We start from the raw sequence: 14,258 nt of genomic DNA, 5'->3' as shown, positions 1-14,258 counted from the left end.
GTCACACACACCGGCCGTCAACGGCTCGAACGGCCCCAACGGCGCTTGCAAATCGAATGGAGCGACGGAACGAGAGGACGACTAGCCTTTCCAACACTGCTCGAAACGGCGTCTTGGACGCGACTGAAGATATGGTCGCCCCAGCGCCAGCTAGTATATCGTACGCGAAAGGTTTCGAACCATCCTGCTCCACACGGTCTCCCAGCAGCGGCCCGAGCGGCGTGCGACCGTGGCGATTCCGGGCTTTCGTCACGGAATCCGATCTTTCGACGCTCCGACGCAGCCAAGCGGTTCGCTCTCGCGGACGGCCCTATCCTCATCTCACGGGCTCACGCTGGCCTCTGCGCGCTTGCTCGTCTCGCCATCGCCATCATCATCATCATCGTTCTCGACGCCGATGGTTGCCATCATCAATGAAAGCAAAATCTGTTCACTCTTCCCTGCTCACCCTGTCTCGTGCGCTCATCTGCTCCGGCCTCGGATGCAGACTACTGACCGACATCCCCACCGTAGTGTGGAGGAGGGGGTACCTCATCTGGGCTCACTAAATCTCTCACCTACTCTCCCGTTCGCTTCACCAAAGCCGGTCTCACTGGGGGAAATGGGGTTTTCACTGTTCTTCGGCCGCGTGAACGCGGACCTAACCTTCCGCAAGCGGCGAGTCTTCCGAGCCGCGACCTTCGACACAACGGAACCCCCCCCGCCGACTGCATCCACGGTTGCGCCCGGTGAGCAACGACCCTAAGGAAGAAATCCAACCACATCGCGCTCGCGACTCACTATAGTGATGAGTGTTGGATCTGCTGAGATTTTTTCTCTCCATCGCGAAACACGTTGAGCTCGTATCCGTTCGGCAACGGTGACGTCACGAGCCCCATTCGCAGCTCGGCTCGTGGTGGAGATAATAAAACTGTGCTCTAGGGGACATGCGTTACCATGACGTCACACCTACACACAAGCAGCTCGGCGTGCTGGGGCGTGCGAAGCCGAGCAGGACATCCTCGCGGGCCGCGTGAGAAAATGTGTTCCCTTTTTCTCCACACCACCACATTTGCTTCACGTTTCGGCTCCCACCTTTTCGGGGGGACGCCGAGTGCGAGTGAGTAAAAGTCTCGTCCTTTGCCACCTTCCTACCATCTTCCCCCCCGTCCCAGACAGGGACTAAATTTCATTCATGCTTTTGGCCGACCGTGGACATGCGCACTCCTTCACCGAGTGGAGCAGAATGGAAAAATCGATTCCTTCCCAAGCCACCGGAAATCGCCATGAACCCCGGCCGGCTATATCCTCGTACCCTATCCGAAGGCTTTTTTTTCACCTACCATTGAAATGGCTTTTTGCACCACCTTGCACCTGAACTTGACCGATGGCGCTGCAACGATGACGAAAACTGCATGCAGGTGCGATCGATAACTCTTTGTGCGATGAGCATTCTTCACGGAAAAATGGTAGGCATTCCGAATATGCACATTTTTAGTCCATGTTCCGTTTCAAGGACAAGCCGTTTTCTTTCCCGAACCCATCGTTAGTCAACACCGGATGACGCTCGGTGGAATATGCAAACCACTTACGGAATTACTGCGAAAAAGTAGCTACATTTAGCTATTTCAACCGGGTGTTGGTAACCATGTAACGGGCGAACAAAGCTCATCCGTTGACAGTTTTGTTCGCATCCTGACGCAGAACGAAACCCTTTGCGGGCACCCATGGTGAAGCATTCCCGATCGTGGCCGCCCGAAGTTAGGCTGGACAACAATCAAAAACTTACCATCGCTGCCAGCCGCCTTGGGAAACGCCGGGAAATGGCCATCCCGGTGCACGGGAAAACTGAATGAAACTGAGCTATTTTAAGCCGAACGGTAAAACAGGCGAGGCGAGGGAAAATATTATATCATTATTACAGCAGCACCGTTAGAACTCTGGACGGCCACCGACCTCTCAACACCCCGCCCCTAACACCCTCCGGCTGGATAAAGGATATCCCCTGTGGTGAAACTTTATGCCTTCCACGTTACGAACGTGTTTGGTGAAGTGTTGTTTTTTACCTTTTCCTTTCCCAGTCCGGCCCGGGGCAGGCATTGGGGCACTTCTTCTGCGCGCCCACCGGACCGATTGGTCACGCCGGGCAGGTAGGTACATTGCATAAGGAAACATCACTCACCGCGCGCACTTGTATGGTTGTTTGGGAAACATTTGGCACGAAAAAAAGCATACTAGTACTTCTGCAACCAGGCGATGTGACATTTGGCATGACGTTTTTCACTTCTTTTATTCTAAGACGTAAGAACGTGGCGCAGGTTCCCGAAATAGGTCCGAGAGTCATACAAAAATTCATGGTTTGGAGTTACGACAACACCGAATATGGGACGAAGTGAAGAAACATGTTCTAGAGAATATTATGCAGATCATTTTAATATCAGTCGTTTCTTTGAGGAAAAAACAAAGCGCTTTGTGACAAATGTTTCATGAAATCACAATCCATTTCTATCGCAACACAAGATGCCACCTTAGAATAAAGTTTAAAAAAAAATAAAAAGGCCAGATTACTTTAATTTGAAATATAATTAATTATTCGAATGGCATTTGTACGAAAATTGGTGAATTTTGATACATGTCAAGGAATCCTAGAGTAGACAATCATTGGTTTGAGGTGCAATTGTCGTTTATTAAATATTATTTACTAGTATTAGCATCTCGTTTGTCACTCACCCCTATTCCTAAAATGTTGTTCACTCCCCTCATGTCACTAAACTGCAATTTGATCTAATTATACTAGCGAACCAACGTACAAGCGGTGCGATCCTCTGCGGAGGTATATTTCCGGCATTGATTGAAATAAAATGTTAGACCCATGACGTAAGCGGTCCCAAAAGCAATTCCTCTACCACAAGTGAAACAACAGCAGCGTCAACAGAACCAAAACGGCGTTGTGAAAAAAGGACTATCAAACGGGCATCATGCCGGTACACGAACAAGGACATCGTATCATTCGCAGCCAGTGGCAAAAGTTGTTCCGTTCCCGTCGCCACAAGTGACATCAGACAAAACCGCATACAAACGAGCGTTGAAACAACTGTGACTTCGGCGGTACCCCGCTTCCCGGAAGTGCATCATTCCGGCCCCACGTGTTTACGACGAGTTACCCGCGTCCGTGTGTGTTGGTGCCCATGCATTTCCCTTCAACGCGTTCGCTGCACTACCGTCAATGACGTGCGGAATACGCTCCATTCGAAAGTTTCCACTGCACAGGATATATACGGTTGGAAAATACATTATCCAGCCGGACGGCTCCCTGCACCGCTCTACACCGCACAGCAGCCTGGGAACGGTCAAGTGGATGGATCTAAAAATATATGGGGTTTGGCTCGCATGAGGCGCCCTTGAATAATCGGACACCGGAGCCAGTCGTCAAAGGCGTTGGTTTAGGGCTCGGTGGCTTGCTCCCCTTTTTCATAACGGATACAACGAGCGATGGTTTCCGAACGAGGGAGGAATTGTTCTATTTTGAAAATTCCGAAACAGATTTACCTTTCCGCAGAGAGGGTTTCCGCATGTTTCAATAAACATGCTGTTTTTATTCGGGTATAGGTGAAAAGCTTTTTAGAATCATTTTTTTACGAATTACATCCCTTTTCTAAACTGCTCACCTGATGCCGATTTATATTTGCAAAATATATAAACATAAGTAAGTGAAAAATGGAAAGGACAGAAAATAAAACAAACAAACGAATCGCTTACTCATTTAAATTTGATACTCCTTGCGAAACAATGCATAACCTTTAGCGGTTAAGAAGTTTTCAAATCACGCGAACCAAAAGTGCTGACCAAAGTTTTCAATGATTCTAGTCTACCTTCTTATGTGGTGTGAAATCTAAATACATTACTCAATCTGCTGACTTTGCGTGGCTTTGTCCCGACATAAGTCTCCCACTTATTACACCATAAACGTGTGACTTGTAATCGACATTGCCCCCACTTTTCCAGATCACACGCTTCCTTACAGCATGTCGTCATCCTAACTTTCCATTCCCAGAACATTCAGGTTTAGCTGGGTTGTCCAGCTTATATGAAACTGGCGACAGAACTGACTGCCTCTGGTCGCCTTTCCCGCTTGGCTTGAAACATTTTCATCAAAGAAAAATGGTCACGGTCCCCCAGAATCGAGCCCGTAAAAGTGTGACCGGTGCACACGGGAGCGAACGATTATTTTTAAGACTACCATAGAACATCTGAAAGAAGTTACACATCCGCTTCTGGTAAACTTTTAGCTCCACGCCGTCCTAGTTATATGACATAAGGTGGCAGGAACGATTAGCCAACGGTTGATCGTTCACCTCGGCCGTACAAAGGGTTTCTGGTGTAAAATTAACCGATTCAAAAAGTTTTCCATTCCCACTGAATGGGAAAGATTATACAACCGTTTCATAATGCAGCCTTCTTAGGGGATGTTCTGGAAGGTTTTGCAAAGTTACTAAACAACCTTCTCAGTACATGTTACATACACGCAGGAAAGCAAGACAGATTTTGTTCTAAAGTTTTATGCAAAACAAATAGAAATGCATTGGGTAAGTCCTGTGATTGTGATTGAATAAAATCTGTAACATTCTTCTGATTTCCAAAATTGTGAATTTCCCTTGCAGCTTTTGGTGCAGCGTTAAACATTTCTAATTTCAGCGTAGCAGTTGTGGAGGGGATCCGGTGTTCGTAAAAACTTTATGATGCAAGCAACGTTGAAGCTAACTCGCCGCATTTAAAAAAGAGATTGCACGGTTTTCCTTCATCGTCCATCGCGAAGGTCATCGGTTGCATGTTTAAAAGCTCTCTATCATAATGAGCCCAAGTTCACGTTGATGCCTTACCGACCGGCCCATTTTCGTGCAGCAATGCATTCTTCATTAGCACTGACGCTACAGTTGTGAAGTCCACATTTACGCCCGTTGGATGAAGGAAAAACATGGAGGATCAGAAGAAACCACAAATACCGTTCAAATATATCCAGATTTCTAGGATCTCCATTTTAGAGGATGGGAACAATCGAAACATGAAAACAGGGGATCAAAACTATTCTCATTCGATTTTCGGTAGTTTTATTTTTACAAACAGAGTAGCCATTTTGTTTAGCAAAAAGTCATGAAAATGTAGCATGAGAAGTATCTATCTGAACGAAAAAATATCCCTAAACTACACAAAGTTATGTTTTCTAGCTTCAATTTGAGCCAATTTTCTATTTAAGGAGTTGCGTTCGAAAAGATGGAAGCAATGTAGGGCAACCCGTTTGATAATAGTTTTCAAACACTATTATACACCTTACGCAGCTGAATAACATCATTAGTTCTTGATGGAAGTTTGAGCCGAGTGACACTATCACAATAACAAACCACGTAATGGATTGCAATTAAAATTTATGCTCACATAATCGAACAAAACAAATAGGTTTTAAAAAACTTTGCACGCGAAAACATTCTCATGGAATCCAGCGACTCAATACAGCTCAATTTTCTATCAAAAAAAGTAATTTAGCACATTATTAAAGCTACCTTTAAGCGTAAGGAAAACCTTTCCGACGGTGCGGAGGCGATGGAGAATGGAAATCGATCAAAGCGAGACAGAGCCAACGAGATGTTACGTGAAGTGGTATCCGTCTGTTTCCCGGTATGACGTCATTGATAATTGAAACCTAAACCGATTCAGAATGTTCAAGTTCAATGCTGCTTCGGGCCGTTGTGTTAGTGAGACAGCACACCACGATTTAATGCTACCAACGAACACGTGCATGTAAGTGAGCAGGTGGTCCGGCATGTGCTCGGGTAGGGCCACAATTTTCCATCTCCACCAGCAGTGACGTTTTCGGTGGAAAGCGCTCCTTATTGCCGACCCATTCACTCGCCCAAGTTTGGGAGTGGCAGTTTTGCTCCTTCCTACGATGGAGCTGCCTGGTCATTGGTACACGCAGGCACACACATACACCAACATTACACACAGCTTTCCCCTCAAATCGAACGGTTTCCATTCGTGGTGGCTGGGTTTCAAGCTTTGGGAAAACCTCGCATCGGTAAACGTAACCAGTATTAGTGTGGGCCGCTTTCTACCGGCAGCAAACTTTTTCCCTTTCAGCTCAGTGTGACGTCATATGGTAGTATTTTCCACGACCAACACGAGCGGCGTACCTCCGGGCAGAAAGCCCCCAGGAACTTCTAGATAACTCGATGATGGAACCACTATCAACTGAAAACCGATCGATTTCTGCTAAGAACAACTCCCATTGGAAGGATATATACGATTTGGAGGCTCATCGGTGGACGCTTTCCTCTGAGTGATGAATGGGTTAATGTTGTTCAAATCGAATTAGGCCGGGATATGAAGGTATTTTAAAATACAAATTTGAATAAACGTTTCTAAAATGAGGCAAATAAATAAAAAGGTGTTGATAAAGGATAAAACATAGACTTCAGCAGTTGTAGCTATTTAAATGACTTTCAATTTCTAGGTTTTCGAAAATAAGGTTTCAAATAAGGAGAAGTAGTTCGAATTCATTTGATTAACCATAATGATGATTATTTTACACCACAAATTCAGTCAAAGCAGTAAAGTATCCGATTAGAAGACTCCCATTTTATACGATTGCGAAATTCGGCCTCGGTACTCCATCGTCGGAAAATGAAGCAAATAAACATCGTTTTATTGTCAGCAGCTCATTTTCGTGGCATTTCGAGTGGCGCATAAATTGCTTGCTAATGCTTTGCAAAGCGAACCGGCCGCCTAACACATTCTGCCGATGGCATATTATTCAATAAACAACGCAAATATCAAAGGTTCCACCCATTAACGGCTTTAATCGGCTCCGGCCGGGTAACGCGCCCTGCACTGTGTGCGGTTAGTACAATCTCCACGGCCACCGCCATACGCTTCAACCTGACATTAGGCACACAAATACGGTTTACGTTTCTGCCCCTACCTTCCACGACCCCGCCGTTGCCCCCGCACCACCTACGCACAATGTTACGATGCAGATAAACGCGCTAAATGGGATTGATGCGTGCCGGTTTTCCCACGTGCTGCTCTCGTTCCTTCACCCCGGATGGTTGAATTTCCAATTTATTGCACCTCCTGACGACATGACGTCATACCTGTCGGAGCGAGATGCAAAGCTTGGGCCGTGAGGTTCGCTCTCTCGCTCGGAAAACACCCACCGTTCACTTTCCCTTTTGCCGTCCATCTTTGACGTAATGATATGAATGGAAAAAGGCCCATTTCCTTCGATCCTTTGTGTTGGTGGCCGCGCCTTGCACACCCATGGTTGTAGGGGAAACTTTCATTGATTCCAACGTTCATTGGTGTGCGTATCAGGATGCGCTCGCAGATAACAGTCCGGTGATGCGCTTATCTTTGCTGGACGAACACATCGTCGTCTGGGGACATTACTGGTTTCACAAACACTTTTCCTCCCAACACTCATGATGTCACCATTGCAGTCCAATCCACGTCCGGTGCGTGCTTGAAGACCGTTTTGTAACACTTTCCTATAAACACGGAAGCATCTATTTTCTTTTCTTTACGCCGACGGTTCGACACTTACTCAGCTTACTTTCGATTCTTGTCATCGTATTGTCTACTAAAGGACACCCTTTTCTTGTTGTCTTGTTTCAGAAGCATAAGTTTACTTTTTGATCATGTGTCCCAATGATACTGACAATCAATTTGCCAGTAAAGGTCACACTTCTTCGATGGAATGGCTTAATCTTCATGGAAGAATTTTACAACCAAGAAAGAATGCGTTTAAAACGCACGCGTAGGTTTTATGAGCAGCTCAGCGGGAACCACCTAGCACATTCTGCTGTTACGATTTATCCGCCTGAGCCTGAGCATGGTCCAGAATTCTATTTTTACCTTACCTTTGTTTCGTGCAATCCAATTCACTTTCAAACTATCGTTCCTCGATATAGGACAGGATAATAAAACGCGTTGCTACATGAAGCAGTAAGCAAATTGTTAGCTTCAGTCCGGTTTTGCTGTTCACCAATGGACAAGAACCTGCAACTTCCATTTAATGGAGACACAAGCATTGTCAGCTCAGTATCGATTGTTTCGGGAACAATCGCAGTAAGAAAGAGAGATAAGAAATTTTTCAGTTGATTGAAAATAATTTACAAAATTTAAATTATGAGCAATTGATTAATGATAAAAATAAAGTCATTGAAATTTAATGGTACTAACAATTTTCTACAATTGTGAATGTGTGTACTTCTGGCAATGATGGAATGGGAAATAAACAAAAAAGGGAACATTTACTATGCATCACAATGTGGAAATAACACTCGCCGGGTTTGAAAGATCGGACAAGGAATATATTCAATGTCCACCGTTACACTCGTTCTGAGACAATCGCCTTCTGCCCAGTCGACCTTGAAGATCCTGTTCTGTTTTGTACCGTTTCTTCGCTCGCCGATTCAATCCCTTCTTCCACCGCATGAAGATTGGATATCGTGAAGAACTAGTAGTGATCACAATTTTCTACCTTAAAAAACATCATAAAACCATCATCCGAACCAACTTTTCACAACAAAATGAAACCGCCAGATCAAGGGCGAAAAACATCGCCCGACCGCAGGCAGGCGGCCAAGATTGATGTTCACTTTCCGTTTCGCATATTTTTCCCCGGACGGCGAAAGGAAGGTTGCCCGGATGGTCGAACACGAAAAACGGGGTAAAGCGCGCAAATGAGCTCGAAAACTAATGTATAGCGGTTGCGCTTATTAATGGTATATTTTCACTTTTGTTCTGAAATCGATGGCTTAATTATGAGATCCCGTTCGAAATTTGAATTTTTGCTTGTGCAATAGCGCGCAAGGGATGGAAACAAAGCTAGCTCGAATATAAAATCGATTGCTGACGATGTTATGATCTCATTAATGAAAACCTCATCAGTAAAACACGTCCTTTTAAGTGTGTTTCTCCATGGGATAAGAAGCGCAGAACATCCTGCATTGGATCTATGCTAGGTTCATGAATATTCATGAAATAGAGCAGAATCGGCTTCGAAGGAGTCGATGATTTTTCATTCTTCGCACACAATGATTGCCAAGTCTTTTGAATTCATATTCACTTATCATTCAATCACAAACCTTTATGGTTTATATTGTTTCAAGCTTTAATAAACAAATAATCAGAACACTTCAAAAAACCTCAATCACAATCCGATTGCGGCTAATGACGAGAGATATACGACATGTCGCACTCCCGAGTCAAATATTTTCGCTGTGCTGAGTGTCCCCACCAGCTAGCCGTCGTAAATTATCGTACCATCCCAGAATCGAGACAACTTAATGACTATTCAACAGCTTCGATCATTTGAAGAGCGCATAAATTAGTCGAGCATCGGTATAAAAATGGACCACCGCGTGGTAATTGGGGACCCCCAAAAAGATGGGTCTCGGAAAGGAAATGGAGCGCACCTTGGACATCTATCTGGAGCAGATCAATCACCCGACCCGGGTCCGCTATCATTCGCGGAGATTGTATTTTTCCTTGATCGAAGCGTTTTTTGGATATCTCTAAACTCGATCTCTACCAGGTACAATATTATCGCAAGGTTAAATCATCGCCACTATCGTGCAGCGACGCAAAACAAAACGCTGCCATGCCTTCAAGGGTATGGTGTCGTGCGAAACGTGTGAATATCGTCGGGAAGTGCGAACCAGTTCGTGTTCAAGTGTCATAACATAAACGTTTTGCAAGCGACAGCGAGTAAGATAATTCTAGGTGGAATAATTAATCAACCTATATCTGGGACAGAGTACCTGAGCAGCCACTGAAGACGCGAGGGATGCTGTTGATGGTCGCAGATGTTTAAAAGTGTCGGGGTAATCTGGTTTTGGGTTTTGTTTTCCGCCAAAACCTACAGTGATCAAAGCATTATTGACATATAATCTTCTATGATTTGAAAACAATAAGATACGCTTTTTTTTAAATTCTGTTGTCCATATAAACATTAAGATCTTAAAATTAAATTTAGTGTAGGTAAAATAACACACTATAATGCAAACATAAAACATACCAGGTATAAATACATTTTCATCATTTTTTAAATTATTAAAAACTGTTTCAATGTAAAAAGCACGATTTTCACTTTACCACCAAACAAACAACAAACACATTGCGTGCTTCTTATTTCATCGTTTGATCATTATTTTATCATCACACCGCTGATTTAATAAATACAAAATGATTAATCGTACCCGACTAGGCATTGCAGGGCAGCAATACTCACCCGACAACTCCGACTGTCCCCTTTCACGGCCGAAAACGATCGGACAGCGTGAACAAGTATCTGACCGACCGAGGCTCCCACTGGTAACACAATCCGATGCTATCGGAAAACCGATACCGGAGGCCCCGATCAGCGAGCATATTTACCGAGATGATGTACACCGGTCTCCAAATACAGGTCCGCCAGGCTGGAACGCTCACGCTGTGTGGTAGAATACATTCTGTAACAGACCACCGTTGTCAGTGGCACAAATGAAGACAGACGCGAAAGGGGTTGGGGTTGAAAATTAACCCCACAGCACTGCAAGAGTTTTGCAACGTGAAAGATGGCACGCCGTGCAGCGCTGACCGGGCCCGTTCGTGTCGGGGTGTTGCTTTACGGACAGGTTCTCCGGCCATCGATGCTTCGGACTGTCAAACAAAGTGTTCAAGCGAAACCATCCAGTTCTTGATGACTCCTTTTCGGCTCAGTTTTTAGGCTTGCTGGGGGGTACGGTGGGGTTGCTTGAGGGACGAAGGAAATTTAATCAAACAAACTGCCCTCTGCTCAGTTGTCTCCCCGATCGCAACCTCAATGTAAAAGCGTTGGAAAACCGGGCTCATAGCTGATGCAATGTCTTCGGGGGCTCCGGGTGTTCGAGACCGGTTGGAAGATTCGTCGATGTGCCATAAAACAAATTAACAGACGAAAGAAATAAATAATTATTATGTGTTTCTAGAGTAATGCACCATAAATTGTCACTCCTCTCGGTGTCGCAAAGAAAACGATGCCGTGTGGGAGAAGGATGCAACTGCAGTCACAATATGTGCACGGGTTGGCAAGACGCGTATTTATGAGGTGTCCAGTTCGAAATTGCACCGAGTGTGGTGTTGTAATTGTAATGTAGTTGTACAACTTCTTTGCGCTTCTTTATGGGATCCGTAATTTGGAAGCTACCGTTCCGGCGCAAGCTTAAATTGCATCAAAACCATAAACTAGTTGCTTGGTAATATTTGTGTACAATAAATCTCATCAATGTAAACGTGAAGCAATTTGTGCGAATTATGCAAATCTTTCCAATGATCTTAGAATCGCTGTATTACTTTGTATTAATACCAGCTATACTGTTACAGAACAAAACCAACAGACACGAGATATTTATTTGACTTGAAATCCTTTCATTTTGTTTTTCTGTTTGATTACTTCAAACTGCTAAACTTTACCTACTTACCACAACCATATGTTATGTCGTGTGTGCGCTTTAAACACCTATGTTACGACTTTTAAATCGTTTAATCCACCCATTCAAAATGGGAACCGTGTACCTGCCGTAAAAGTATAATTTACCTCTTTATTATTACATTTTGAAATATTCCAGTTGAGGGTCGAACCTTGAACAAAAAAAAATTAGTAAAAAAACACGCACATACTCACTTCGCGAAATGTCTTTCGCCAGTGCCAATGATATCATGCCGATCGGATGATTAACATGTTTAAATTTCGTCCGCCTACGCAAAGCGCATTAAAATCCGCCCTGTCGTGGAGCAAACCTTCTGCCAATCCTCTGCCCAGTCCTTTACCCGAAAGTTGTCCCCTTTCCAAGCCAAGTATCGTCTGAAACTTCCACCGTTCGGCCATCCAAAGTGGGTCTTTTCCATGTAGGTGGTCTCTGGACACAGCGGAGTCTCGCTCCTCAAGGGATCCACTGTTAAATTTCTTCCGCCAGCGACCCCGAACCTCGACTATCCTGTTCTCGTTACGCTTGGGTTCTCTCTTCTTCGCGCGCAAATTGTTGGTGCGAAAACATTCGTTAGTATTCAGAATTATCGCTGATTATACAGCCGCTCAGCATCGAAAAATGGACGTGAAAAAATCGGAAGGCCTTCGTCTATCTTTCTCCTACTCGCAACCGGCTGAGACGAACGCGAAATTAAGTGTTTGATTGAAACGATCCCTTTTCCCGCGCAAGGTCGCCCGGCAGTCGGAAACTTTGTCCTCCACCAGTACCGCTGGCGCTTCTGTTTGTGAGTAGGACCCGATGTGGAAGGACTCTTTTCGCTCAATTCTTTTCTCCGACGGATCTCAACATCGACATCACCCCGGGAACGGCATCAAAGTCATCAGCTTAGAGGTGAAAGATAAACGTTTTTAGTGGCCATTATCGTAAATCTTGATGGGCGCACATTATTAGGAGGCAATTTCGGGGCGGCCGAATCGAACCCGTTCCTTCCGGAGCTCCCAGATCCTTCTGCGGCCGAGCTCCCGTTGGCAAGGGCAGTCACGCGCAAATCACAACCCTTGCATCGCCATTTAATGCCCTGTTAATGATAATCATTACATTAAATTCAATTATGGGTCGGTGGAGAATCGGTGGCTGTTGGCTCCGCTTGAAGAAAGACAGAAAGTTGTACTGAGTGGGAGAACAGGAGAACGACAAAAGGAAATATGTAAAGTGAAATTACGCGAGGTGAGTGAAGCAAAAGCGAAAGGAATAATAACTTCTCCGATTGTCACCCTTCGCACCAAAAACTCCTCATTGCAGCCCTAAAAAGGAAGCAAATTTTCCACGCCAACAACGGCGCTAAAATGAAGTGCACACCCCGCAGACATTGAACGGATTGGCCGGTGAATTTTTCATACGCAGCTCGGTTTTCGTTTGTTTTTTTTTTATCATCAGCTAAAAACAGCTGGTTTGCTACCGAGACCACCCAAGCAGTGGCCCATATTAACGCAGCCTTCAGGGCCTCGCAATCGGTTCGCCAAGGTATACCAAAGAGGGCTTATTTACTGACCGTTTGTGGGATTATTTCCGCCCATAACATACAACGAGTTTCGGGGGCAAACGGTAAAAATTGGCCCCTGGAAAGTATCTACAAGAGGGCGCAATGGACAGGGTTTTCGACTGGCGTCCACACGTTGGTCCATTTATGAAAATTTGCAATCCATAAGGGTAATCGCCATCGATCGCCAAGGAGGCGTAATTGACAGGAGCCTGTCAGGGAAAAGCTGATGGATGTCAAGATCAAAACCATCGATTTGGTTTTGTATAATGAAGACAAGCATAAATAAGTCTTAAACGATGACCAGTCAATCGAAACTGTTTGTACAATGGGAAGATATCATTGCTGCAAAACAGATAAAAAATGAAGTTAAAAATTGCAATATAGAATAGGTTTTTGCATGTTTGCAAACAAATATTTGTTAACAACTGAAAAGTATGTTAGAGAATCTTGCATGACTACATGCAGTTATATTGATTAATGAAACTGTAGTGTGGGTAAAAGGGATGAATAATAAATATTAATAGTAGGAACTACTAAGTAGTTAGTAGTTGTAGTATAAGATAATGCTAGGTAGTTATAAGATAAATCTGATCGAGCGGTGGTCAGTTGATTACTAACTGTCGATCTGTAAATAGATTGCTGACACTAATAAAGACTATAACAGAAACCAAACAAAACTAAGCAAGGAACCTAAAATGTGCATATTAACACGTTGACTGCCAAGCGTTTTCAGTACACTTTTTTAGAACAATATTTTTTAATTTAATTTGTTTAAAACATTTATTGAACCAACAATTTTTGAAGACTAAGCTAAAACTTAGCTTCCCAAAGAATTGATATAAAATATTACTATAATTTTTATGTTGCATTTTCATTTATTCATTGGTCGAAAACTTTTTACAACTGAGTTTTCCTGTCACCCACTTTTGGGTGACATGGCAGTCAACGTGTTGAACTAAACATTTACCTGTCATTGATATTGATTTATTAAAAGCTTTACGGATCTGCACTACAGAATGATGAAGGAAATTAAAAACGAACTAACAAATCGTTACTACTATAAATCGTTACAGAAATTTATTCACCTGTTTAAAAATGTTATAACATTTCAAACACGTATTTGATAAGCAGAACGTGATAAAATATTGCTAACGAAATTTACAAATTTTCTGTTCTCCTTGATGCGAGTGCAAGCGATAGAACTAGGTTCCTCCTGATGACGCCTCACG

Source organism: Anopheles coustani, chromosome 2 (genome assembly GCF_943734705.1).
Source record: "Anopheles coustani chromosome 2, idAnoCousDA_361_x.2, whole genome shotgun sequence".
In the NCBI taxonomy this organism is placed as follows: Eukaryota; Metazoa; Arthropoda; class Insecta; order Diptera; family Culicidae; genus Anopheles; species Anopheles coustani.
The sequence above is the reverse complement of the archived record's forward strand: the minus strand, read 5'-3'. Positions refer to the sequence as shown.